This window comes from Pelodiscus sinensis, chromosome 6, assembly GCF_052426305.1.
Source record: "Pelodiscus sinensis isolate ZL-2025 chromosome 6, ASM5242630v1, whole genome shotgun sequence".
Classification (NCBI taxonomy): Eukaryota; Metazoa; Chordata; order Testudines; family Trionychidae; genus Pelodiscus; species Pelodiscus sinensis.
Window position 1 is genome coordinate 103864040 of NC_143057.1, and position 24408 is coordinate 103888447.

The 24408-nt window shown below is 44.2% G+C and overlaps 1 protein-coding gene across 1 annotated transcript in view; it reads left to right on the top strand.

Annotated features, from left to right (window-relative positions):
* The window catches only part of PLCXD3 (phosphatidylinositol specific phospholipase C X domain containing 3), a 132675-nt gene that overhangs the window by 99840 nt on the left and 8427 nt on the right, over nt 1-24408 (top strand). The window lies entirely within an intron of this gene.

Below are 24408 nucleotides of genomic sequence, written 5' to 3' on the forward strand. Positions count from 1 at the left end.
AAGTTTTGATAAGTGGTCAAGGGCCACACTTTTCTGTGGAGGGGGTGCAGGGTCTGGATGGGAGATTGGATGCAGAAGGGTGCACGGGATAAGGGACCAGGGTGCAGGAGATGCTGTGGGGTCTGAGAGGGTGTCTGAGTGGAGGAGGGCATTGTGACTTGGATCAGGGGATTGAGCTGTAAGGTCAAGGAGAGAGTGTGGGTGCAGGAGAGGATTCTGGCTTGGGGAAGGAGTGTAGGAGGGGGTGTAGGGTCTGGGAGGGAGTTGTCACCTAGAACGGGGGGTACAGAGGGTTTGGATGGTGATCTGGGGGAGGGAGCTGGGGTGCAGGAGTGGTTGGGGTGCCACAGGCAGACACTGGCTGAAAGGAGTTTACCTAAGTGTTTCCTGGCCAGCAGGCTGCAGCACCCCCAAGGCAGGCAGGGCTCCCTGCCTGTTGCAGCCTCAGCTCACTTGAAAATGAAGGCTGCTCCCTCCACATGGTGCTCAGGACAATCTCCAAGCTCCGATTGGCTGGCTGTTTCCAGCCAATAGGAGCTGAGAGATTGGCTGAAGTCAGTTGTTATTGGCTGGTTGTTTCTGGCCAATAGGAGCTGAGGATTGGGCTGGGGGTGTTTTAAATCATGGCCGCTGCATGTGCATGCGGGTCCGGGCAGGGTGGTCCGCAGGCCAGATCTAGTGGCTTGGCGGGTCTGATCTGGCCCCCAGGACGTATTCTGCCCAGCCCTGCTATGAAGGGAAAGAGGTACCGCAGACAAAGCAGTGCTGGTGGAAGCACATTGGCAGACCAGGAGGAGACTTTGCATGCTCTCCCCGCCCCCAAGTCCTGATTGGCCTGGGGACAGAGGTGGGGAGCATGAAATCTCCTTCCGCCCTGCAAAGGGTGCAGCACTTCTAAGCACTGCACACTCCTTCCAGGACAGGAGAAAACTTCGCATGCTCTCCCTGCCTCCAGGCCGCGTGAAATCTCCTCCTACCCTGCAAGGGGCTCAGAATTTAAAGTTTCTGCTCGGTTGGCGGTTGATTCTAAGCGTGGCATGCCCTTGAAGGGCAGAGGCATGGAGTGAGAGACTTAATGTTCTCCCCATCCCCAGGCCCTGATTGACCTGGGAGCAGCAGGGGGAGCACGCGAAGTCTCCTCTCACCATCAGGGGTACAGGTACCTACAGGAAACCACAAGCTCCTCTGAACAGCTAGCAGTTCTCTCGGCGGGCGGGGGCAGGCAAAGACTTTGCACACTCCCCCAGACCAATCAGAGTCTGTGGGTGGGGAAGCACAGAAGTGTCCTGGCTCCTTTCAGGGTGGCCCGGGGCCACTTAAAAAATTTCTGAAGTGGCCCCTGGTCAAAAAATTTTGCCCACCCCTGGGCTAGAGTGTGGACCACGGTGCATCACAAAAGCAAATGGTGGGATTGGGGGGTAGCTGGTTTACCAAAGGGGTGGAATCTAGGAGTGGTCATCACCAGAGTGCAGGATCCACAGGAATGGGCACTGTGGTCTGGGAGGGATGCGTGTCCTGGTGTGGTGGAGATGGCAAAGGAGGGTATCCCTGAGCAGCCTCACAGTCATGCAGGCATAATAAACATACCATGTGAGCCATTTGCAGTCTGCATGTTCGGCACTCCCTGCACTAAAGGTCACAGAAAACATAAATCTGTTGGTGGCAGTGGATGATTATAGGCTGTCACTGAAGAATTTGAAATGTGGCGACCTTAAAAATTCTATTTTATTGCCCATGGTCAATGTATACACTAAAATTCTTGGTGAGGTCATTTCTAACCATGGATGTGATTAGAAATTAATAGACTCATATGATACTTAATTGTACATCTCTTGCTTCATGACCTCTCTCTACGTGAGCAAGATGCTTGCATGATATTGATCTCGGACTGCATTGGATCTGAAAGACATTATGTCCAGCTGTTGAGTGGGGGCTGCCAGGATAAGATTCTCTTCACTGCGTCCCCATAGGCTGAGCGAACGCTGCTGGAAGTAGCAAGGCAATTGATGTACCTTCTACATTATTTTTTCCATGCTCTATCCGATGAGAACTGCATGTTGGCTGTAATGTGGATCTGTGTTTTCTACTGCAGGCAGCAATTTTCCTTCTCCTGCAATGACCTTGAAAAGCAGCACATGCCCTTCTGATCACCAAGCTCCATTATTGTAATTCCCTCTTAATAAAGCTCTCAGCAGGGCTTCTCGGCTGTATGCAGCAAGGGCAGAGCGCAGCATGCCAGTTCACAGGACTGAGCAGCTGTAATCATATTATGTCCGCCCCACCTTTCTTCCATTGCTTTACTTAAACAGGAAAAGCTTGATTTTTTTTTTTTATTTTATTTTTTTATTAAGTGGCCTGGCTGTCTTTTTAAGTCCTGAATGTCTCAGGCAATGGCTATGGCTGAGCCCTTCTCCCTGAACTATGTCCTAATGAGTATTTATGCGTTGACAGCGCTTGCCATCACTTCCAGCACATTGAGAGAACAGATTTGCTGTGGCATCTCCCAGACACCCCCTCTGTTTTGCTCTAATCAGGCTTCAGTTTTAATTTTGGTTTTTCTCATGTGTATTATCTCATTCTTGTTCACTCCCATTCTGTTATTTGGGGAGTGGGGCTTAAAGTATTTTTAATAGGCAGCTGATTTATAATAAACAAAAGAAAGTACTGCTACACACAGTCAACCTTTGGAACAGATGGCCAGGGGATATTGTGAAGGCCAAAAGTGGAAGTCAGTCCAAAATCAAATACGTTCATGGAGGATGGATCCATGAATGGTTATTAGACAAAATCTATCAAGAATGTAATCCCATATTGTGCTTGTCCCTCAATCTCCAAAAGCTGGGACTTGGAAGACTGTGATGGGTTCTCCAAAGTGCAACCTTGAACTGGGGTATCTCTGAACTCTCTGCCTTAACCAACCTTTTCTCTCTCACATTGTGATGCTGTGACAAATTGCAGACCCCTCCTGGTCCTGCACTCAACATGAACACTTTTGTTAGCCACTCATGAACCAAAAATACAGAGGTTCTAGCCAATTCTCCCCAGCACCTCAGCACTGTACCGTCCTGCCGTGGGCAGAAGCCTGACCAGTGTACATTTATTAGTTTACTCACTCTGCTGCTCCCTCAGCATGGAAAAGACGCGTATCAAACCCTACTCCTGAGTGGATGTCCCTTTGTGCTTTAAACGCCACAGTATTTTAGAAAAAAACCAGACTTATTAGCCACAGAAAGATAGATAGTGATTATAATGAATAGCATACAGATCAAAGTTGGTTGCCTAAGAAATAATCCAATTCACAATCTGAGTTCTGTTTACTAGGTAAAATTTGAGGGGGACGTCTAGATTGGATATAAAGAAAAACTATTTCACGAGGAGGGTGGTGATGCACTGGAATGGGTTGCCTAGGGAGATGGTGAAGTCTCTGTCCTAGGCTTTAAAAACCTGGGGAAGGTTTGACAAAGCCCTGGTTAAAATGATTTAGTAGTAGGGGTGGCCCTGCTTACAGCAGGGGTTTGAACTAGATGACTTGAGTCTCTTAGAACCATAGAAGACTAGGGTTTGAAGATAGTACAAGTAGTTTACATAGTCTCCATACACAGTTTGGAATAAGGATGTTAAGAAGTGGGTAATTGACTAATTATGTCATTGATAACAATTTGTATTGATGACTCAGTTAGTCAATAAGGGACCCTGCTGCAGCTCTTCAGTTTAAATGTAGTAGAAGCTACGGGCGCAGGCAGCCTGGCTCCTACTATGTTTAAACTGCAGAGCTGCAGCAGGAGTAGGTCCAGGATCCAGTGCAAGCTGGGACTGAGCAGTCCCTGTTGCCAGCGGGTCCTGGACCACTGCGCCTCTGCCTCCCTTGCGCTCCCACACTGCAAAGATGGTGCTGGTAGCTTTTAAGATGGCTCCCTCCTCCCCCCCTCCCAGTGCAGGCTCCCCCTGATACAGAGGCAGCAAAGGGAAGAGGGAAGCAAGTAGGGACTAAACTAGTCATTTACATCCCTAATTTGGAACCCCTTTTCAGCCTGCAAAAACTGTCCCCTATTCAAAGTATTTTCCCACCTGACATGCTTCCAGTGTTGAGTTGTGGGGGGAGTAAGATCAAGTAATTTAGGGATGTGCATGTTTAACTGGTTAACTGGTAAGCCTCACCCTTAACAGGTCAAGCTTACTGGTTAATTTAAGGTTAACTGGTGGGGATTGGAGCAGCTCCCTACCTGCCACAGACAGTGGTGGGTGGTAGTGGAGCAGCCCCCCAAACACCCTCCCCTTTTAATCAGTAAGGTGGTTAAACAATCAAGTCTGGAAGCCAGAGAGATGGGAAAAGATCAGTAAACCTTTAATCTGAGGTAAAAGTGGCTCTGCAATGAGGGCAAAAGGGCATACTGAGGCAATTGCATATGATTTGCAAAACCAAGAAGAGAAAGAAGCACTTCCAGAATCCTTGAGATATTAATGCTCCACTGGCAATTCATACTTCACTCCTCACCCCACAAGCAAAAAGACAAAAGGAAGACTAAACAAATCTAAATGTCAACAGAAGAGGTTTGGGAACAAATTGCTAAATTATACAGTAATAAGTCATTGGGACCAGATGGTATTCACCCAAGAGTTCTGAAAGAACTCAGATACGAAACTGCAGAACTACTAGCTATGGTGTGTAACTTATTGCTTGAGTCAAAATCATGGAATCCTAGAAGATTAGGATTAGAAAAGATCTGGGGAGATCATTCTAACCTGTTGTGCAGTGGTGGGCAGGCAGTTCTGTTTGATCAATGTGAAAAAAAAAGATATATTGGAATTGGAAAAGGTGCAAAAAAGCACAACAAAAATGATTAAGGGATACAATATGGTATGAGAAGAGACCTTGAAAATAGATGCAGAAGAAAAAACTTTCCTCTATAGGCTTCTGCTTAAAAGCTCCCCAAGGTCATAGATTCCCTGGGCATGGGAGGTACCTGCCACCACCAAGTGAAAAAAAATCCTTTTTTTCTTGAACCCTGGAAAAAAGCACTTGGACTTTTTCCAGAGGGGTATCCCTAAACTCTTTTACAACAAGAGAGCTTGGAATAAAAAGAGAAAACAAACAGCAGTCTCTAATAGCTGACCTCTCAGGCTTAGGCATGCATACCAAGACCTCCTATTACCTGCCAAGATCCAAGAATCAGACAATTGCTTTAAAACAGGTGATTTTGTTACAAAACAAAAAGATTTACTCAGTAAAGCATGCGTGATTGGTAGGTGTATTAAAGCAAATGAGGCAAAAAACAATTTCTCTGCATTTTAAATTGATCTCTGGGATTCAGCTTAACAATGTACGGGGGGAAGAAGAGCACGTGGACTCAGCACAGAGGAGTTTAACCACACAACAAAACAAAGAAAATAACCTGATTGCAACTGAATTGACGTTTCCCTAACAACTTATGATCCGTGCTTCAAGGTCCAGTCCATTTCTATGCCCAGTATTCTTTGTAGACATGATAGTTCTGCCTGGTATAATTCATCTTATTCCCCCAAATCCCGGCTTAAAACTCACACACACAAAACAGCAGGCAGGTGTATCTTCCAATTAAAATCTCAATACTTTCTCTCACTGGCTCTCTTGGCTCCCTGCCCCCCCTCCCCAAACTACCTGAATTTAAGTCCCCAAATGTTGGCTAGCACTCCTCCTATCCATCACATGGGTAAAAGCAAATACTAATAACCAAGGGTGTTAAGTAGTGAATGTTTTGACTTACTTTGTCTCCTTTCTTTTTTTTGTCTCCCACCTTGTAACATTGCAAATACGAACTCGACTAGCTCCATTTTGTGGAATTAAAATCACTTTAAGCAGTTTTATTTGGAGGGGATGAAAGATTGTTTTGCTCTATTTTCCATAGCAAAATAATCAAGAATGGGTGAGACTAAATCATTTTCAACTGATCTGCAAGTAGCTCATGACATTCATTTATGTTGAAGTCTACACACTGTATGAGATTGACACAACAATATTTTATCTATTTAATTAAGTCACTTAGCATTATTGTACCATCTATTTTAGGGGAAACTATACACAGCCGCCAGTGCAGCTGAATGATATTCCAGACTGTAACAAGTGTCCCAAATAAAATCTGCCTCCCCATTAATTGCTGCGCTTTACTGATGATGGAACATAACAATAAAAAAGAAAAATTAGTACTAATGGGGAATGCATTCAGCAGTTCACTGCTAGCTTGCTTGTGTTCCAAAACTGTGGATGGAATTAGTGTAGATGAATAACTCCTTTCCTTGTGATCTCTCAGACCCATCCTCCCACCACAGTTAGTTATCGTGGGAGGGACAGAGAGTGATTCTCTTGCCCAGTGGTTAGGACACTCACACAGGTTCAAGTCCCTCCTTCTGCTTTAATTATTTATACACAATAAAATACTTTCACCAGGGGAGACTGAGAAGGTCTACCATACAATACCCCATAGCCCACTGCTCTCTTGCATTGTAGAAGACTCTAGTGGGGCAGGCTCCACTGCTCCTGTCCTCAGATCCCACACAAACAGCCTTGGGCCCCTTCTGTTTGCTAGCACCTCTATGAGTTTTATTTATATTGCCTTCATCAAACAACCATGTGTTCATCCGTAGTTGTGTTTGTTTATTGTTTTAAAGGGTAAGGAGCATGCTGAGCCCTACCTGTCACCCAAAAGTACCTTTTTTGTATTTTCCTCTTATTTGTAACATCCATGTATTTTTTTTCGATATTGGGGGAGGGAAAAAACAAATAATTCACGATAGTGTTGTTGCCAACCTCAGCTATTCAAAATCATAATTTAGGCCCTAAAAATCATGAGTTTTTTTTAAAAATAATGGTTAGTGAATCTTTTTTTCTTTTTTTTCTCTTAAGCCTTTTAGACTTAGTCTATTGCAGTGATCTTCAACCTTTTTAACCACAAGATCACCTTTTCAATGTAAGTGCAATGTAAGATCTACCTCAAACCCAGATACCCCACTTCCTTCCTGCCTCTTTTTGACGCCCTGCCCCTGCTCTACCCCTTCTCCAAGATCTCGCCCTGCTCACTCTATCCCTCTTCCTCCCCCCATCCTCACTCACTTTCACCATGCTGGGGTAGAGGGTTGGGGTGCAGGCTCTGGTCTTGGGCCAAAGGGTTCAGAGTGTAGCCAGGGCTCCAGGCTTAGCCCAGGGTTGGGGGTTGCGGTCCAGAGGGGGGTTCTTTCCAGAGCTTGCATCCTGGAGTTTGTGTACAGGGGGACTCATGTCTGGGGCAGGAAGAGGTTCAGGGCTGGGACAGGGGTTTACGAAGCAGGCTCTGGCGGGGCACTGTTTAACTGAGACGGCTTCCGGGTGATGGAGCAGTGGGGTTAAGGCAGGTTTACTCTTGTTCTAGCCCTGCACCACTCCTGAAAGTATCTTTCATGTACACCAATGACTCCATGGCACCACATGCTGCCCCTCATCTACAGGCACTGAGCCCACAGCTTCTACTGGTTCCCTGTTATTAATCAATGGGAGCTGCAGGAGTGGTGTCTCTAGGCAAGGACAGCATATGGAGACCTCCTGCTCTGCCTTTCTCAGGGGCTGCAGGGACATGCCAGCCACGGTTCAGGAGCAGCAGTTACCACAGGGATAATTACTCCAGCCGTGACAGGTGAGGCATTTGAGAACTCACTACTCAAAGAATTACATTTAAGCATGAGAGAGAAATAAAAATTATGCAATGCACAGACCATTCAAAAAACAAAAATAACCCACTTTGCAGGCAGTAACAGAAGTAACAACAACCCCCCACATATGTGTTGGGTCGGGAGATGAAGGTCAGTGTGTGTTTGCGGGAATGACAGACACACACAATATGTGAGTAACAGAGATTTGCATTGCCAAGCTCCCTCCATCCCTTTCTCTCTGTGTGGAGATAGGGTTAGGAGTGGGGGGAGGAGGGACACCCTGACATCAGCACCCCTCCTTTTTTCCCTCCCACGCCCTGGACAGCAAGCAGAAGGCTCCCAAGGGGCAGCTCCAAGGCAGAGGGCAGAAGTGTCATGACAGGGGGTGGAGGGGCAACTGAAGTGCCAGTTCTTGATATCTTCCTGGCCAAACCAGTCAGGATTACCTGTCAGAGGCTCTAAGCTACTGGTAGATCCCAATCTACTGGTTGGTGACCACTGGTCTGTTGCCTTGTCTACACTTGTAAGTGTTATCACCAAAAAACCCTTTTTGGTGACAAAACACGGAGAGTGTCCACACTGTGACACAAAAAAAGTTGCAACACCCCGTTTTGATGACAAAAAACTTGCACTTCCACATGAGACTTCCACCACCGCACAAGACACTTCCACCTCCCTTTATTGTCCACAGTCTTGTAGGGTGTACTACAGTAGGTTGTTTGTCGAGTTCATTGATCTCCAGCATGTTTCCCAGAAAGCCTGGTTAGCCACTCTGGGCAGCGCTTTGAACTCTGCTGCTCTGCAGACATGTAAACAGATGCACCCCTCCCACCTGCAAACCTCAGGAACTTTAAAAAGTCTGGCTCATTGTATAGTGGTCCTCATGGCATCTTTTCAGGGAACCAGGGGTGAGTATCACACAAAACACTCTCCTGCTTGGAATACTGCAGAGCTTTTGGATCTTATCAGTGTGTGGAGTGAAGAATCGGTGTAATCACAGCAATGAGTGACCCACAGGAACTGGGACACATATGGTCACATTTCTCAAGCCCTGTGAGAGAAGGGGTATGACTGAGTGTCATGAATAGGGGGAGTGCACCTGGTGACTAAAGGGTCAACTCAGGTGGCCAGCAAACCAGGAGAGCCAATAGAGATAGAGGGTTGAAATTTGAATTGGATAGAGGTTCCCTGCCTGCTTTCTTTGTGTGGGAGAGTTAAACCAGGAATTAATAGACACAGAAAGATTTAAACCCAGGCAGGACTACCATGCCCTCCTCCCCTCCTATGGAATTCAGGGCATGGGAGCTGATTGAACAAATTGAAAATTAGAAGTGAGTACCAGGGAAATGTGAGTCCAGTCGCATTCAGGGTAATTTTTCTTTATCTTATGGTTAGGTTTGAACTGCTCTGTGTGAATCTATGCCTCTCCTCCCCATTTACTACCATCTAAGCTTTGTGCCAAGAGTTTTCTCTGATTTTTTTAATTTGTTTTCATTGGTTGCTCTGTAACATCTAGCAACCATGTATGATTTTGTTTTGTAATAAAAATCAATTCTTTTATGTGATAATTTGATTCTTGTGTCCTGGACGGTCTATCTATGTGTATCTGCATGCCTCTCACTGAGGAGTCAGCTAGCAGAGACTGCAGCTTGTTTTTCTCTTTTCTTTTTCAAGCTTTTTTGGGGAAAAAGTGATTGGGGTATCCCTGGGGTGGTTTCAAGTGTTCACCCCTGTTTTTTAGGGATCAAAAAGCACTTGGTGGTGGCAGCATATTCCCCCAAATCTGTGTTTTAGAATTCTGAGGAAAAGTTTTTGTAACCAGTGCCTGCAGAGGCAAGGTTTTGAAGCGGTCTGGCGGGCCCCCACCTTCTGCATTTGAAGTGCCAGAGTGGGGAATAGCCTTAACAGAGAGACACCCTATAATGCAGAGCCAAGATAAAGGAACTCCGGGAACTCTATATAAAGCAAAAGGTTCACTTTCCATGCCCACATATTAGCCTCCATGGCCACACATACAAAATTCTTTATCCAGCAACCCTCCCTCTATGCCCACACACTCATTTTCATAAACAAGTAATGTTTTTTTTCCCCCAACATATTCCACTCCCTGTGAAAGCAGCTGTGACACTAACATTTGGACATTAACACCGTAGTGAGCTTTTCCAATAACCCTTATCATCCCTTAGCACAAAACATCTTGATTGAAAGACATCAGTACAGACAAATCTGATGCAGGTTTCCATGAGTTTATTTTGTGAGATGCAACCCACACCAATTGCTCTGGCCCCAGTAGAAGCCAGAAATATCCCTTAGGTTTCATGGGAATGCCTTGCTCATGATGACCAGTGGGAGGATGCAGAGAAACAACCCTAACACATAGAAATGTCAGCACCCCTCTTTATCAGAGTCTCCCTGATATTGATGGCCACCCTGTGGCCTCCTCTGACAGCAAGAGTGTCTGGCTGTTCAAACTGTGTATCCAGGTACTGTCTCTCATTGTTCTACCCACAGCCACACACTTCACCCTTACTCTTACGCAAATTATGTAAGCAGCAGCATGCTGGGGATATGATCCTCCAAAAGATCCGGCCTGCCATAGAGACCCCTCCATCTCATTTCAGTCTGGCAAAGGCACATTCAATAAACATGTGGCATCAGCTTAGCCTGTCATTGAACCACTTCTTACTGCTGTCCACATGCCCATGTAAGATTTCATGAGCCAGGGCTGTAAAGGGTAAGCCGGGTCACCTAGGACCACTGTGGCCATTACCCCCCTCCCCCCCGGTCTGGAAAGCAAGCTTTCTGAACAGGCCACTGTTCCTGAAGATGTGTGCATCATGCACCCTTTCCAGACCACCCCACATTTATGTTTGTGAAACGCCCACGGTGATCCACAAGCACCTGATGCACCAAAGAGAAGCACTATGATTGATGTACTCTGAGGCAAGGTTGGATGGTGCTACAATGGGAAAATTCCATTGTGGACTATGAAAAATGGAAGAGTTCAGAAGAATAGACTGGCTCCCACCCAAGAACGCTTAGCAGGGGAGAAGTTGCCTTTACCAGGAAGTCAGCTGGTGGAATTCTGTGGTCGGTTGTTGATGCTGAGCAAGATGTGACTGACAAAGGGAGCTAAACATTGTAAAAATGCCTCCAACTGCTTTTCAGTGTGCCTTGTGCTTTCCTGACACAGATAGTCTCCAAGGAAATGGTGAGCTAGTGAGGGGCATTATGATTGATATCGCTGGTGCATCCTATATAACCTAACTCTCTTGTGTTTTCTCTTAAATATAAAAGTGCAGAGGTGTCAAAAGCTATGAAAAGTGCTGCTATTTGTGTTGAATGCTTTCCAACTGCCACTGTCCTCCTGAGAGATTTAAATGGGAAACCAGAAGGCTCGCTCCTTGATAGTAGTCTAGGAGCAGGGTGCGTTTACGAAACTGCAGTATGTTGGGGATCACCACTAATCCAGGAGACAAAACAGACAGATGGACTGAGCAGCTCCATTTCTCAGGTTTGGGATCAGTGCCCAGGAAACGTGTCAGAGAGGTCAAGAGGGGAAATGGTGCTACAGCCTGCTGCAACCCTGGAAAGCTTAAAACACCCAGGGATGCAGAGACTGCTTCCCCTCACAGTGGTTTGTGGGCAACCAGCAGGAGGGAGCTTTATAGGATCTCTGACAGAAGCTGCTTAACAGTAGAGCTGGTAATTACTTCTTAATGGGTTGATGGAAAAATTAGACAAATCTGTTTTCAAACCTTGTGCAAATAGTACCATAAAGCTGTAGCAAAAGAAAGGAACTTATTATCGATGGGCCCAAACCAAAACCCAGAATCTAAATTTTTAAATCTGGGTCTGAATTCAGCAGATAGAGACCCTCTGTAATCCCAATACAAGTATCTGAGTCAGAACACAGCCAAGAAAAGTTGCGTGAAGGTAAACCAACCCACAATCAGCAGCCTGCAAATTAAAGAGGATGCAAACTGTAGAGCCAGAGCCCTGCCTGGCAACTCACACCGTGATGAGACAAGAGTACTATGATTGATGGTGTTGAATGCAGGCTTGTGAAAGGTCCAGTAAAAAGAACATGAATTATGTGCATTTAATAAGTTAACTATCCCCTCCCTCAACAAAGCACTTCCCATATTGCAGAAAATTCAAAGCCTGAGTTTTTACCTGAACTTAATAAATTTTTCAAGTAGTAAAATGAGAAGATGTAAGACTGACTAAAACATAGTTAAATACATAATTTCTTTTACTGCTGATAGAGATTTCCTCAGCAAAGAGTGGGGAAATCCATGTAAAATATGATATAATGAGTCCTGATTCCAAAAATAACTTTACTAGTCTGTGAGTTACTGCTAGTAATAAAAAAATTAACATTCCTTCATCAGCTTGGTAGGAATGGGATCCATAGCATATCACCAGCTCAGGCACATCACTGTCAGGTACCACTACCTGAGTAAAGGTGTGCAATGATACATCTGTAGGTAATGCTTAAAGAGAAATGGCTGAGATGGGAGGTAGCCAAGCTGTCTCACACAGCATTATTATCTGAATGGCTAATTATGAAATAATTGCAAACAGCTTAATAAAAATTAAGCCTTGTTACACTGTTGGAAGGGATGTGCTCTCCTCATTTGAAAATTAAGACACAGAGCAGTTAAGCAACTTCTCCAAAATGAAACAGAGTAATTGGAAAAGCCAGGGTTGGAACACAGAACACCTGACATAAGCTCTGTGGCCTAATGATTAATGCTTGGTCCTTCACCAAAAATAGAGTTTCTTTGTGGTGGCTAGTGTTGTTGCTTTAATGAGTGTTTCTATAATCATAGCCCTAGGCTCCTTGAAACCTTTCCCAGCTGTGCAAATTGCTAACACCCTCAGATACACAGCTTGCCTGCCTTTTGCTCTAAAAGCTCAACATTCCACAAAACCAGTGTCAAGAATCCAAACAAGATACTGAGAACAAACCATTAGCCTGGAGGGTCAACATTTGTTGCTATTAAATATCTCATTGCACTTTTTGCAAGAATAGGGATATTGGTTTAGTAAATGCCACTAAAATGTTACCATTCCCTGCCTTTTCAGGTGGAGGTAGAAAAATCTGACTTTCAAATTCACACTGTTCATTTAAAAAACAAAAACTAGTCTCAAGTACAAATAAAACTGACCCCATTGGTTCTGGAGAGACTCTAGTGCTGTGATCAATCATATTAAAATATTCATCTGGCCCCTAAATTTTAGTCTGCACAGTGTAATTAAATGTGTTTCCAAACTTTATACAGCAATTGGAGTCCACTGAATTATAGATAAGCATTTCAGTGGAATAAATGCACAGACTATTGGATGCTAGGATAGCCAGTGCCTGCATCCTGCCAACTCATGAACAGTGTAACACTTTCATTCAAGATCCTGAAAAACTGACTCCCACCAGTCTCCTGTGAGACTGAATGAATAATGTACTAAATTCATTTCAGACAGTGTTCTAAAAATACCATGTACCTTGGTGCCCAGAAGGATTGGCACAGTCCATTAAAAAGTTTCGGATCACCTTGTAATCCTCTCAACCTCTGTACAGGACATTCGGTTCTTATAGAGTCCCAAGCAGACTTGCAAGGTACTACCAAATGACAAAGGAAAAACTATGGAATCTAAGATGCTGGGGAACTGAAATTAACTCTTTGCATGAATACATTTTCCTGGCTGTCACCCCAGTAATGGTACTGAGGATATATATAATTGCAGCTCCAAAAGGTTTATAGAGGAATTTCCAAACATATCAAAGTAGTACTGGTCAGGGAAATTACATTAGCAAATAAACAACATAGCACACATTAGACAGACTGCAATTATAGTTATTTATTTTATTAAACTGATCTTCCACTTTTAGCCCTTCTCACTGAGATCAGCAGAAGAGAAGAGAAGAAGCAACAAATCTAATGGACATAGCAATGATAATTGATCTTTTAGGTAGCACTTCAAAGCACTGTATAAACACAGGAGTAGGCTATCATTTTTTATAAGGGGCCACTCCAAGATTTTGGAAAGTGGTCAATGGCTGCACTTCTCTGTAGTGGGGGTGGGAGGTCTGAAACAGAGATTGGGTGCAGAAGAGAGCTCAGGATAGCGGACTGGGGTGCAGGAGGGAGTGTACAGTCTGAGAGGGAAGGAGGGGGTTGTGATCTGGGGCAGGGTATTGGGGTGCAGGATCCAGGGTAGGCATAGATTCAGGAGAAGATTCTAACTTAGAGGAGGGGCGTAAGAGAAGGTGCAGGGGTTCACTGTCCCATTTAGTGGCACTTAGATCACTTACAGCGAGAGATAAGAATAAAGGAGCTCTACAGCCTAAGATGGGAGCCAGTTGGCTTACTAGGCATAGCTTAAGCTGTAGCGGCTCCTACACTAAGCTCCAGAGGTCCTAGGTTCAAATCCTTCTGATGGCAGTTACACTGGGTTTGGGTGGGAGTTGTGACCTGGGAAGGGGAGGGTGCAGATGCGTTGGGTGTTCACCTTGCCTGCTGCAGCCCAGGCTGCTCAAAATGGCGGGTGGCATTCTAGGGCAGGGGTAGGCTTTGCACACTTTCCTTGTTCCTGGAATAGCTCCTAAAGCCTCCAGAGCAGAGCGCCACAGAAAGCAGCCAGCTTCTTAAAGCAGCATGTGGCTGCTCTGTGACTGAGGGTGCCAGTGAGGCAGCCTGCAGGCCAGATTCATCCCTAGTATAAACATGAAGGGTTCAGACAGAGTTTTAAGCCCCAATCTGCAAAAGGGGTGGGTGAGTCTGGAGGGGTATTGCCCAAATTGGAGCACTGAGAGAATATTTCCTGCAGAACTGCAGAGCATTGCTGGTGGCATGGCCGGATTAAGGGGTGGGGGGGGGGGCGCTAGCCAGGCAGCTGCCCGGGGCACCATGCACCTAGCCACACGGCGCCCCTTAGAGCTGCCATCAGGTGCTGCGTGCCAGGGGCTGTATGGCGCCCCTTAGAGCTGCAGTCGGGTGTCACATGCCCAATTGCAGCTGTAAGGTGTGCAGCACGCCGGGACAGGGCGGGACCGCGCATGCGTCGTGCTCCTGGGGTGGAGCCACGCATGCGTTGCGTTGCATGCCTGCTGCCCGGGGCGCAGGAATGGCTCGAACCGGCCCTGGCTGGTGGTGTATCTTTTTACAAGGTACAATATCAGTCCTACTAGCCAGCATAGAGCCCCTTCTGTGTCAAGGATGCCAGTTTAGCTTGGATGTATTCTTGACGGTTTCATCACATGACATAAACTTTACATAAAGAGTCATCTTTAATTCCTGGAGACACCAGTACAATCCTAGAGGGTTATGGCCCCAGGAACCCTTCTGGAGTTCCAAGGGTCACTATTCTGTCCTCTCTATCCTATGTGACTTCCATTGATGCCAATGTTAGGCTAACACTGAGCATTCTTGAAAATCCCATCCAGAGAGCTAAAGGCCTAGCTCTTCTGCTAGTTCTGAATGTGTCCATTTTTAGGTGCCTGATTTGAGATTTATAGGGTAGAGAAGTGCAGAGCACCCCCAACTCCCAATGAAGTTAAATGAATTGCATGTGCTTGCTACTCTTAGACTTAGTGTGTGTCAATTTGGGCACCTAATACTAGTGGATAGTTTTACAAACTGGTGTACAATTCACAAGGCAGTTCAATTATTTGAACTAAGGAGTTCTAAACAGCAGCTCCTGTGCTCTTATCACTAGGCAATGTTGTAAAGCAGTGGTCACCAACCAGTAGATTGAGAGGATGGAGTGAACAGGGTGAAGGGGAAGGGGTGGAGCAGGGGCGGGGCCTCAGAAAAGGGGTGGGAAGGAACCGGGGGAAAGGTATTTGAGTTTGAGGCAGATCTTACATTGCACTTAAATTGAAAAAGTGATTTTGTGTTTAAAAAGGTTGGAAACCACTGGTGTAAAGGATGGATTATTTCTTTGCAAATGAGCATTTCCTGTGGGAAAGGGAAATTGGAGAGGGAAGAAAGACACTGAAAATTCTTGTCATTTTTGTCCAAAGCAAATGGAATAGCTTTAAGGTGCAGAGTGACCTAATGTTGGTAACTGAGGCACGCACTGATAGACTGTTTTGCAATCTGTATATGAAACCACTTCTCCCTGACTGGATTAATCATTGGAGTGGTTCTATATAATCTGCCAGAAAACTGTCTGCCCTTTAGCAATGAAACTCTCATTAATAGCATGAACAGCTCTTTTGTTTTGCATTTACAGTACCATTTTTTCCCCTCTTCTCTCTTAAAAGCTCCACTGAGAGAAATGGATGTTTCACCACAGGAGGCTCCATGATAGAGCACTGCCATCATTAACGTTCTGTCACATCGTCAGGGTTTTATGACTCAGACATAAAAATTTACTGAGAGCTAAAACAGGCCAAAAGCAAATTTTCTTTTTATTGAATTGTAATGCAATTAGCTTTGCCATATTTTAGTTCTCAAAGGTAGCAGGAGAGGCTTTCAGTTTTGCTCCCTTAACGGAATTAACATGAGGGTTTTTTTTAAAATAGGATTTGATAGGATGCTAGTCCAGTCTGTGGGTTTTTTTTAAGTTACACAATATTCTTCGGCGTTGAAATTTCCCATGCATGATTTGATTGGGCTCGATTCTCTTCTCGCTTTGTTATCAGTCTAACTCCACCGCCTTCAAACTGGCTATTCCAGATTTCCTTTGGTGAAAGCAAGAGGAAAATTGGAGCACTGTTTGTCAGCTCTCAGGATGCCTTGGACTTAAAGAAATGGTTTATTGGAGAGATGTGAGTGACCACAGACATGCAGCAGCATGTGTTTACAAGACATTTGGGCTGGTGGAATGACTCAGCAGAAATCATACAGTGGATCATTGAGCAAGGGTTTTTCTCCAAGGATAATGTTCATAATCTGAATTCAAAACAAGGCAACAGACGACCCAAAGTAACCATCACTATCACAGCTTGGTGTTCAACACAGTACTATAGCCTTTCAGCTTAGAGCTCTTCCATCCTATAGGCAGTCTTTTTTCTGGCTCTCAAAACACCAACACAGACTTGCACTGGGTGGAAGCTGAATTGTATTTTATCTTTTGTTTGCCAAACCACATGGCACCCTGCAACAGGAACTGATTTTGATCTCATGGTGCTATAACTCAGGCCTGTTTTCACTGAAACCAGTGAGTTACACCAATGTATAAATGGTTTGTATCAGAGTAAGGCCTTGTGCATGTGCTTTGTGGTACTGAAGGAAGGTATTTCTCTTTCCTGTTCACTCATTTGGTCATGCAGCAGCCTCTCTGAGCTATTATTTCAGCTGGTTGTATGTAGACTAAGGCAGCCAACCATAGGCATGGGAACTAGAGGTGCAGAGGGTGCTCCAGCACCCTCAGACTTCCAGCCTAATTCCCGGGATTCTAGCTGCCACCCTGTGCACCAGGGACTCTGCTGCTGGACTCATGTACGGTGGTCCTGGATTGAGCCCCGCATGCTGGGGCCCTCTGCTGCAGGCACCGTGCCCGGGGTTCCAGCTGCTGGCCCCTTGCACTGGGAGCTCTGCTGCTGCCCCATGTGCCAAGATTCTGTTGCTGGTTTGAGTGCCAAGAGTTCTTGACTGGCCCCATCCTCAGGGACCCTGATGCCAGCCCCAAGTACTGGGACTTTGCTCGTAGCCTCATATGGGGGTGGAGGTAGACTAGGGTTGCCAGATAGTTGAACCAAAAATACCGAACAGCCTTCCCTCCCCCCAAAAAGAAAAAAACACACTGGAAAAAATTCTGTTGAGGGGAAAATAAAAGGGGGATGGGGAGAGACCAAAGTTGTTGAGCAAACTCTGAGACTTATTAAGCAAAAAAAAAAAAATTAAATAATGAAACAGCATTAAAACAGCATGGCCCCTTTCAGAGTGAGTTCAGAGTTAGAATAGGGATAGGAACAGGGGAGCGGTTGAGCACTAAGACCCAGGCAAAGCATTGCTTCCCCTTGGTCTTTAGGATTTTTTCCAGTGGCCACTTTGTGTTCTTATTCAAGCCAGAACTTGGCTTCCCTGCGGAACCAGGTAAGCATGGGGGTAGGGGGCTGGAGGTGTTGGGGCGTTGGGGAGGCCAGGGACTGGGCACTAGGGTTGCCAGGTATCCGGTATTTTCGCCTCCTGGCCTGGAAAAAAAATCAGAAAATACTGGACATTTTTGGTGTCTGGTATTTTCTGAATTTTTTTTTTTACCGGACAGGAGGCAAAAATACCAGACTGTCTGGGTCAATTCCGGATACCTGGCAACCCTAAGATAGACAGGGGTCAAAGGTCTCAGCATGCCCACTTTTTAAAAAGTCCCAGCACTACTTCAGCAACATTGCAATAGCTTGTTCCTGTGGTTCATGTTTTTCAGTTATTTTTGCGACCATAAGGACCAGAAGCTTCTTTTAAAAAAAATAAAAACTGAAATTCTGCAGCTATTGCAAGGTGTGGATTCCACAGCAAATCCCTCAGCCATTGAGTCAGCAAGACTCCAATAAACTATGCTTAATAGATCATTTGAAAATGGAGACATCTTATATACATCCAATTTGCAGATATTAGGGCAAACTTTTCAAGGCTTATTCAAACAGAAATGCATTGCTAAACTTTTAGAAATGTGCAGATAACTAATTTGCATATGTCAGAGCTTTTCAACTACTTGGCCATTAATTTGCAGCAGCAATCAAATGCACAGGGGGCTTTTCATCTTCTAAGCACTTCAGAACATTTACTGCCAATAATTAAAGTGCACAACACCCCTGTGAGGAAAGCAAGTATTCTGATTTACTCATCAAATAGTATTCTGGATTGTCACTGCAACATTTTATAGATCGGGAAATAGGGAAATAGAGGCAAGGTGATAGATGCTTATCACTACACTAGACAATTTTTAGTGATACAGCTGTGTGGACACATCCATTTCGCTAAAAGTTAGGTGGTATAAATATTGTTTGGCTCTGTCTACACTGCAAGGTTTTTGCACAAAAACAGCTGCAAAGTAAATCAACAGTAAAACAGCAGAAGAGAGGGCTTTTTCCAGCAAAGATAAAATGCCTCGTACGAGGCATAACTCCTTTTTGCGCTACACCTATTGCACAAAAAGGCAAATGTGGATGCTCCAGAGGGGTTTCTTGCACAAGAAACCCCTATGGGAAAAAGCACATTCATAGAATGGCCATCAGAGCTTTCTTGCACAAGAGCATCCATGCAGTGTGGACGCTCTCTTGCGCAAAAACATATCGCTTTTGTGATGTGCTTTGAGGTGCAGACATGCTGTTGCGCAAGAATTTTTTGTGGAAAAACTCTTGCACAAAAGGCTTCTTGCGCAAGAAGCATGTAGTATAGACGTAGCCTTTGTGGGCACTTTTTTTGACAAAAACCTTCCATCCCGTAATGGCTTTATCTACAGTGGCAATTGAGCGACAACACTTTTCTCGTTCACAAGTGCTTAACCCCACCCCAAATAGTACAAATTTTGTCCTGGCAAGTACTAGTGTAAACAGTGCTTTGTCAGCAGGAGAGCCTTCCTTCCAACAAAACAAATACTGCTTGTGGGGGGTGGAAGTTTTTTTGTCAGCAAAAGTGCAGACAAACTGTGTTTACGTGGCCTGACTTTGCAAATGTCTGAGTTGACACAGCCATGTCCCTAAAAGCTGTGTAATGTAGACATAGCCTGAAAGCAGCATTTGCTTTGCCCACAGGAAGCACTGCTGCCAAATAAGTGCTGTTTACACTAGAACATGCGGTGGCAAAGCTTTTGTCATTCGGGGGGGATGGGTTAAGCGCTGTGAGTGACCAAAGCTTTGTAACTCAGTCAGGCCCACCTATGGGGGAGGGACAAAAGGAGCAGTTGCTCTGGGGCCCAGCAATTCAAAGGAGCCAGGATTGCTCCGTGGATTTTACAGTCATAGCAGTGGCAACAACACCTTACCTCTCTCCTTATCAGCTGATTAATTATCAGGTGAATCTTACGTATAATTGTAATATACAACAAAATGAAGTACCATGAATTTCTCACACGGTGAGCCACTTTGAAGAGCAAAAATTAAAATGGGTTATATTAGGTGTATAGGTGATAGGGCATTTCTCCTGTATATATTTCTATATAGTCTAATTTAAGGGCCTACAATTATGAGAATGCCTAGAGCCTACAAAGAGCTTAATCTGGCCCTGGCACCAGGAAGTAAAGTTTCCAGGTTTGGCTTAATTCTGTTGGGGGCTTTCCAGGAAAAAAAAGAAAAGACCCAACTATCAGGAGGCTTGTGATCAACTCAGGAGTGTTGGCATCACTGATATCTAGTCAGTTTTATAAAATGAGTTAGTCTCACAGCGTACACCTATGGTTCTGCACACATCTCCTCTGGGCCAGAGGCCATGCCAGCAGTAGCATGGAGCTAGCAACAGGAAGCCACTTGAGCCCTGCTGTACTGCCAGTGGTGCAGCAGGGGCTCTCAGGGGTTTTTTAATTGCCTGGGGGCAGCAGGTAGGGCTGGGGGAAAAGTGATGGAGGGAATGTGCAGGCCAGCAGGAGGGGCAGGGAGATGATGCACGGTGTGGGGGACTGCACAGAGATCTCTGACCCCTAGAGCCCTGCCAGAGGGGCATGCCTGCTGGCCCGCTAGGAAGATTGAGGACTGGCACTGGCCCCAAGATAAATTGAGTTTGAGACCCCTGGTTTACATAGATGCAACTGCAGGGAGGTGGGATCCATGGTTGGCTGTAGTGTGTTTAGAGGGGGAGAAGATTACATAGGCTCATGCACAAAATCCACTTTGTTAGAGAGAGTAAGAGAATATACAGTAATGCCATGGTATCTACTGGGTTTCTGTGAGCTTAAAAACATGTGGGTGGCTGACACACAGCATGGTCTGCATTTTCCTGACTAAAACCCTTAATGAGGACAATTACTAGTTTGAGGCATGCAGAGCCTGGAAATTACAATGAAGGGTAAACAAGTTTTGTATTGCCATCACAAAGAGACCCTGAGGAACATTAAACCAGGATTAGATCCATAATTGCTGTTAGTATGTCTGACTGTTTGCACTAACGGGAAACAATGCACACAGTTTCTTGAAACCACTGATGTAGAGCCATTTTCAAGGTGGCATTATGGGAAAAGGGAAATGTTTGCCCTTTCTGTGAACTTTTCATCATATTCAGCATTAATGAAAGAGACTTTTGTAAAATACCCCAAGCCTAATCCTTCAGGTCAATGGAATCACACCAGTACAGAATTTGGCCTCCTTGCATTTTGCTGATTTTATTTTTCTGTGCATTAATATGGAGGTCTTGTGCTTTGCTAAGCAACGTCTTTTTATTTTATTTTATTTATTTTATTTTATGTCTAGGCTCATTTACATATAACATATGTTTGCAAGCTCTCTAGATCCATCAACAAAAGATCTTTATCAATTTATCTGGCAGGATGACTGGGGATTGGGTGTTCAAGTTCAGTATGAAATATTAAATGAAATCAGCTAGCCACCAGCACTTCACCCAAAAGTGTCTCATGTTGAGGTATACCAACTCAGGTGGACCTGAAAAAGAATACTAACCAAAAGCAATAAGCATACCTGTCTAATAAAGGTTAGATTTGTTAGAACCTGGGAAGAGAAAAAGAATGCTTTTTCTAACTATCGAGGTGATAGGTACCTTATTTCATAGATCAGATCAAAGATTTTGAAACAGAGGTGCAAGTCCCCCACTGCGGTGTCATAGAATGTATTTAGACTGGAGTGGGGGGAGAGGAGAAGCTTTAGAGAAAAAAAATCTTACTGCACACATTTTACCTACAGGAATGGATAACTAGCAAAGCTGATTCCTCCAGATATCTCAAGTCCTTAGATAGCTTTGTGCATTTACCTCTAGATGGTGCTATGCATTTTGACAGATTTCTGTTACGCTTGCATAGTATTATACAGTGTCATTGCCCTCTGTATATTAATCCATTTGCTACGTCACAGTATACACATTTCATTGTAAGTATCAACCACAATCACAGTTTTATTTTTGTTCTTATTACAATGGATGGCTATGTTTGAATCACTGCATTTCTATTTGTGATATTTAGTGACACTAACATATTGATCAACATTTGTATTTGCAAGGCAAGGCTGGGGTGTAAACTACTACAGACACAGATAAGGGGAACACGATCAAACAAGTTAGAAAACCACTGGGTTAGATTATAAGAAAACCCTGGGGTTTGGGAACAGAATAACAAATTTATTATCAGTTTCACAGCATCCAAGAGAGAGGCCACAGGGAGATGTTATGCCTCAAGTGGAAATAAACATCAAAGGCAGATGATATTATATTTAGAGATATCAGAATCATTTTTAAATCTAAAAGACGTTCTGAGTTCAAATAGTAAGCAAGAATTACAAGGCAAGGCCATTAGTGCCCTCCATGGGAATTGTGCCCAATATAGTTATCCAATATTCAGCAAAAACATTCACATTTTGATATGGCACTGCATTTGAATGTTTTCAACTTCTTTGAGCCACCCTTAAAAAGTGTCCTCATGCTCTGATTCATCTGTGCCACTCTCCTCAATTTGTTTGTGATTTGCCCAGTGCCTTAAAAGCTGATTGGAGTCCATTCCTTTCAAATGTTGGCTCTTGGAATGACAGTATGGTTTCTCTCACATTTTATAGCCTCTCTCTCATGATTCTTTGTTCAGCAATATCAGGCATTATCCTGCAGGTTTATACAAACAAAATTACAGTCCAAACATGCTCCATTAGGTCTGGATTCAGCAAAACACTTGAATAGATCCTTAACTTTAAGCACCTGCATAAGTCCCCCTGGAATCAATACAACAAAATTCTGTGCTTTGCTGCATAGAGATGCATGTGTTTAAGGGCTTCTCTGATCTGCATCAAGGTCTGGGGATTCTATGCGTTTCTCTTCATAATATTTTGTAAGATCCAACTTAACCTTTTAAGCCACTTACAAGTAAAATCTGTATCCTTCACCAGTTCTGTTTACTTTCTTCCTATTTCGCCTAGCACCTTTGGTCGGGAATAGATTAATTTAGGTTCAAAACACTGGACCTGATTGGTATTGCTACCAGATCAGCATTTTACACTTACTTTGCATAGGAGAAAATAACTGTCATGTGCAGTCCAGAAGAGAATCACAGATTTGTAGATTTATAAGGACAAGAGTCTATTGCATTCATCAAGTCTGAACTCCTGCATAGTGTTGGGCATAGTGTTCACTCTGTTAGGGTATGTCTAGACTACATGGCTCCGTCGGCAGAGCCATATAGATGAGTTTACTAGACATAGCAAAATGAAGCGGCGATTTAAATAATCACCGCTTCATTTACATCAAAATGGCCGTTGCGCTGTGCCGATGATCAGCTGATCGGCACAGCGGGGCAGTCTAGACGCACCGTGGTCAACAAGGGAAGCCTTTGTCAACCGCTCCAGAATGCCTTGTGAAACGAGGTTTACCGGAGCGGTTGACAAAAGCTTCCCTTGTCAACCGCGGCTCGTTTAGACTGCCCCGCTGTGCCGATCAGCTGATCATCAGCACAGCGCACTGGCCATTTTGATGTAAATTAAGCAGCGATTATTTAAATCGCTGCTTCATTTTGCTATATCTAGTAAACTCACCTACATGACTTCGTCGACTGAGCCATGTACTCTAGACATACCCTTAATGCCTCCTTTTAGCCCAGTAATGTGTGGTTAAGCTAGAGCATATTTTTAAAAATATTTCCAGTCTTTTAAGATTCCAAATATTGGCGAATTTGGCAATTTGCATCAATGACCCTCATTATTAAAAATATGCACATTTATTCACCTGAACTTTGCTAACTTCGACGTTCAGCCATTTGATCTTGTTATGCCTTTATCTGCAGGATTAAAGAGTCGTCCATATCAGATATCTCCATATATAGGTGTTTAGAAATCATAGCATAGTCCTCAAGGTAGCAGAGAGAGCTCTTGGCTAGAGAGACACACACTAAGATTTGTTTTGCTGTCCAATATCCCTCCTCTGGGTTCCTCACCTAATAGCTGTCTCAGAAAACAACCAGTAATTCATCACTGATTTTCTTCCATTGACTAATTATAAACTCTTGATGGAAAATGGATTGTTACTGGACATATGATATACAGTTTTGTAAAGAAAAGGATATTCAGCATATAGTTCCCATGTCTCAAACTAAAAGCAGGTCCACACTATGGAGGGAAAGTTAGCTTTGGTACACAATTCCAGTTACATAAGTAACATAGCTGAACTTGACATACCTTAAACTGAGCTAGGGTACTATCCTCACTGTGGGAGGTTGCTGGGAGACACACTCCTGTTGACTTCCCTTACTCCTTATGACAAAGAAGAGTACCGGCACCAAAAGGGATGCCCTCAACATTCGACTTAGCGTTTCCCCACGAGACCTACTAAATTGAACACTGGACGATCAATCGCTGCAGCACGATTATTAGGTGCAGTTATTAGGTCAGCATTGATCTCTCTGGAAAAGTAGACAAGTCCTAAATCTTGATTTAAAATAACTACCAGGAACGATGGAACTTTTGAGAAACAAAATCTTGCTTTTGTGAAGTGAAACAATGGAGAATGAAGTGTGAGAACAATAGACAACATCCACTATATAAGCAGAATGTTTGTCAAAGCTTTCTATGATGGATCAACCTAATATGAACAATGACTTGTTTTCTGTGTTATTTCTCCTGCCTAACCAATTGCTGTGGGATTGCATGTCATGTATCTATTA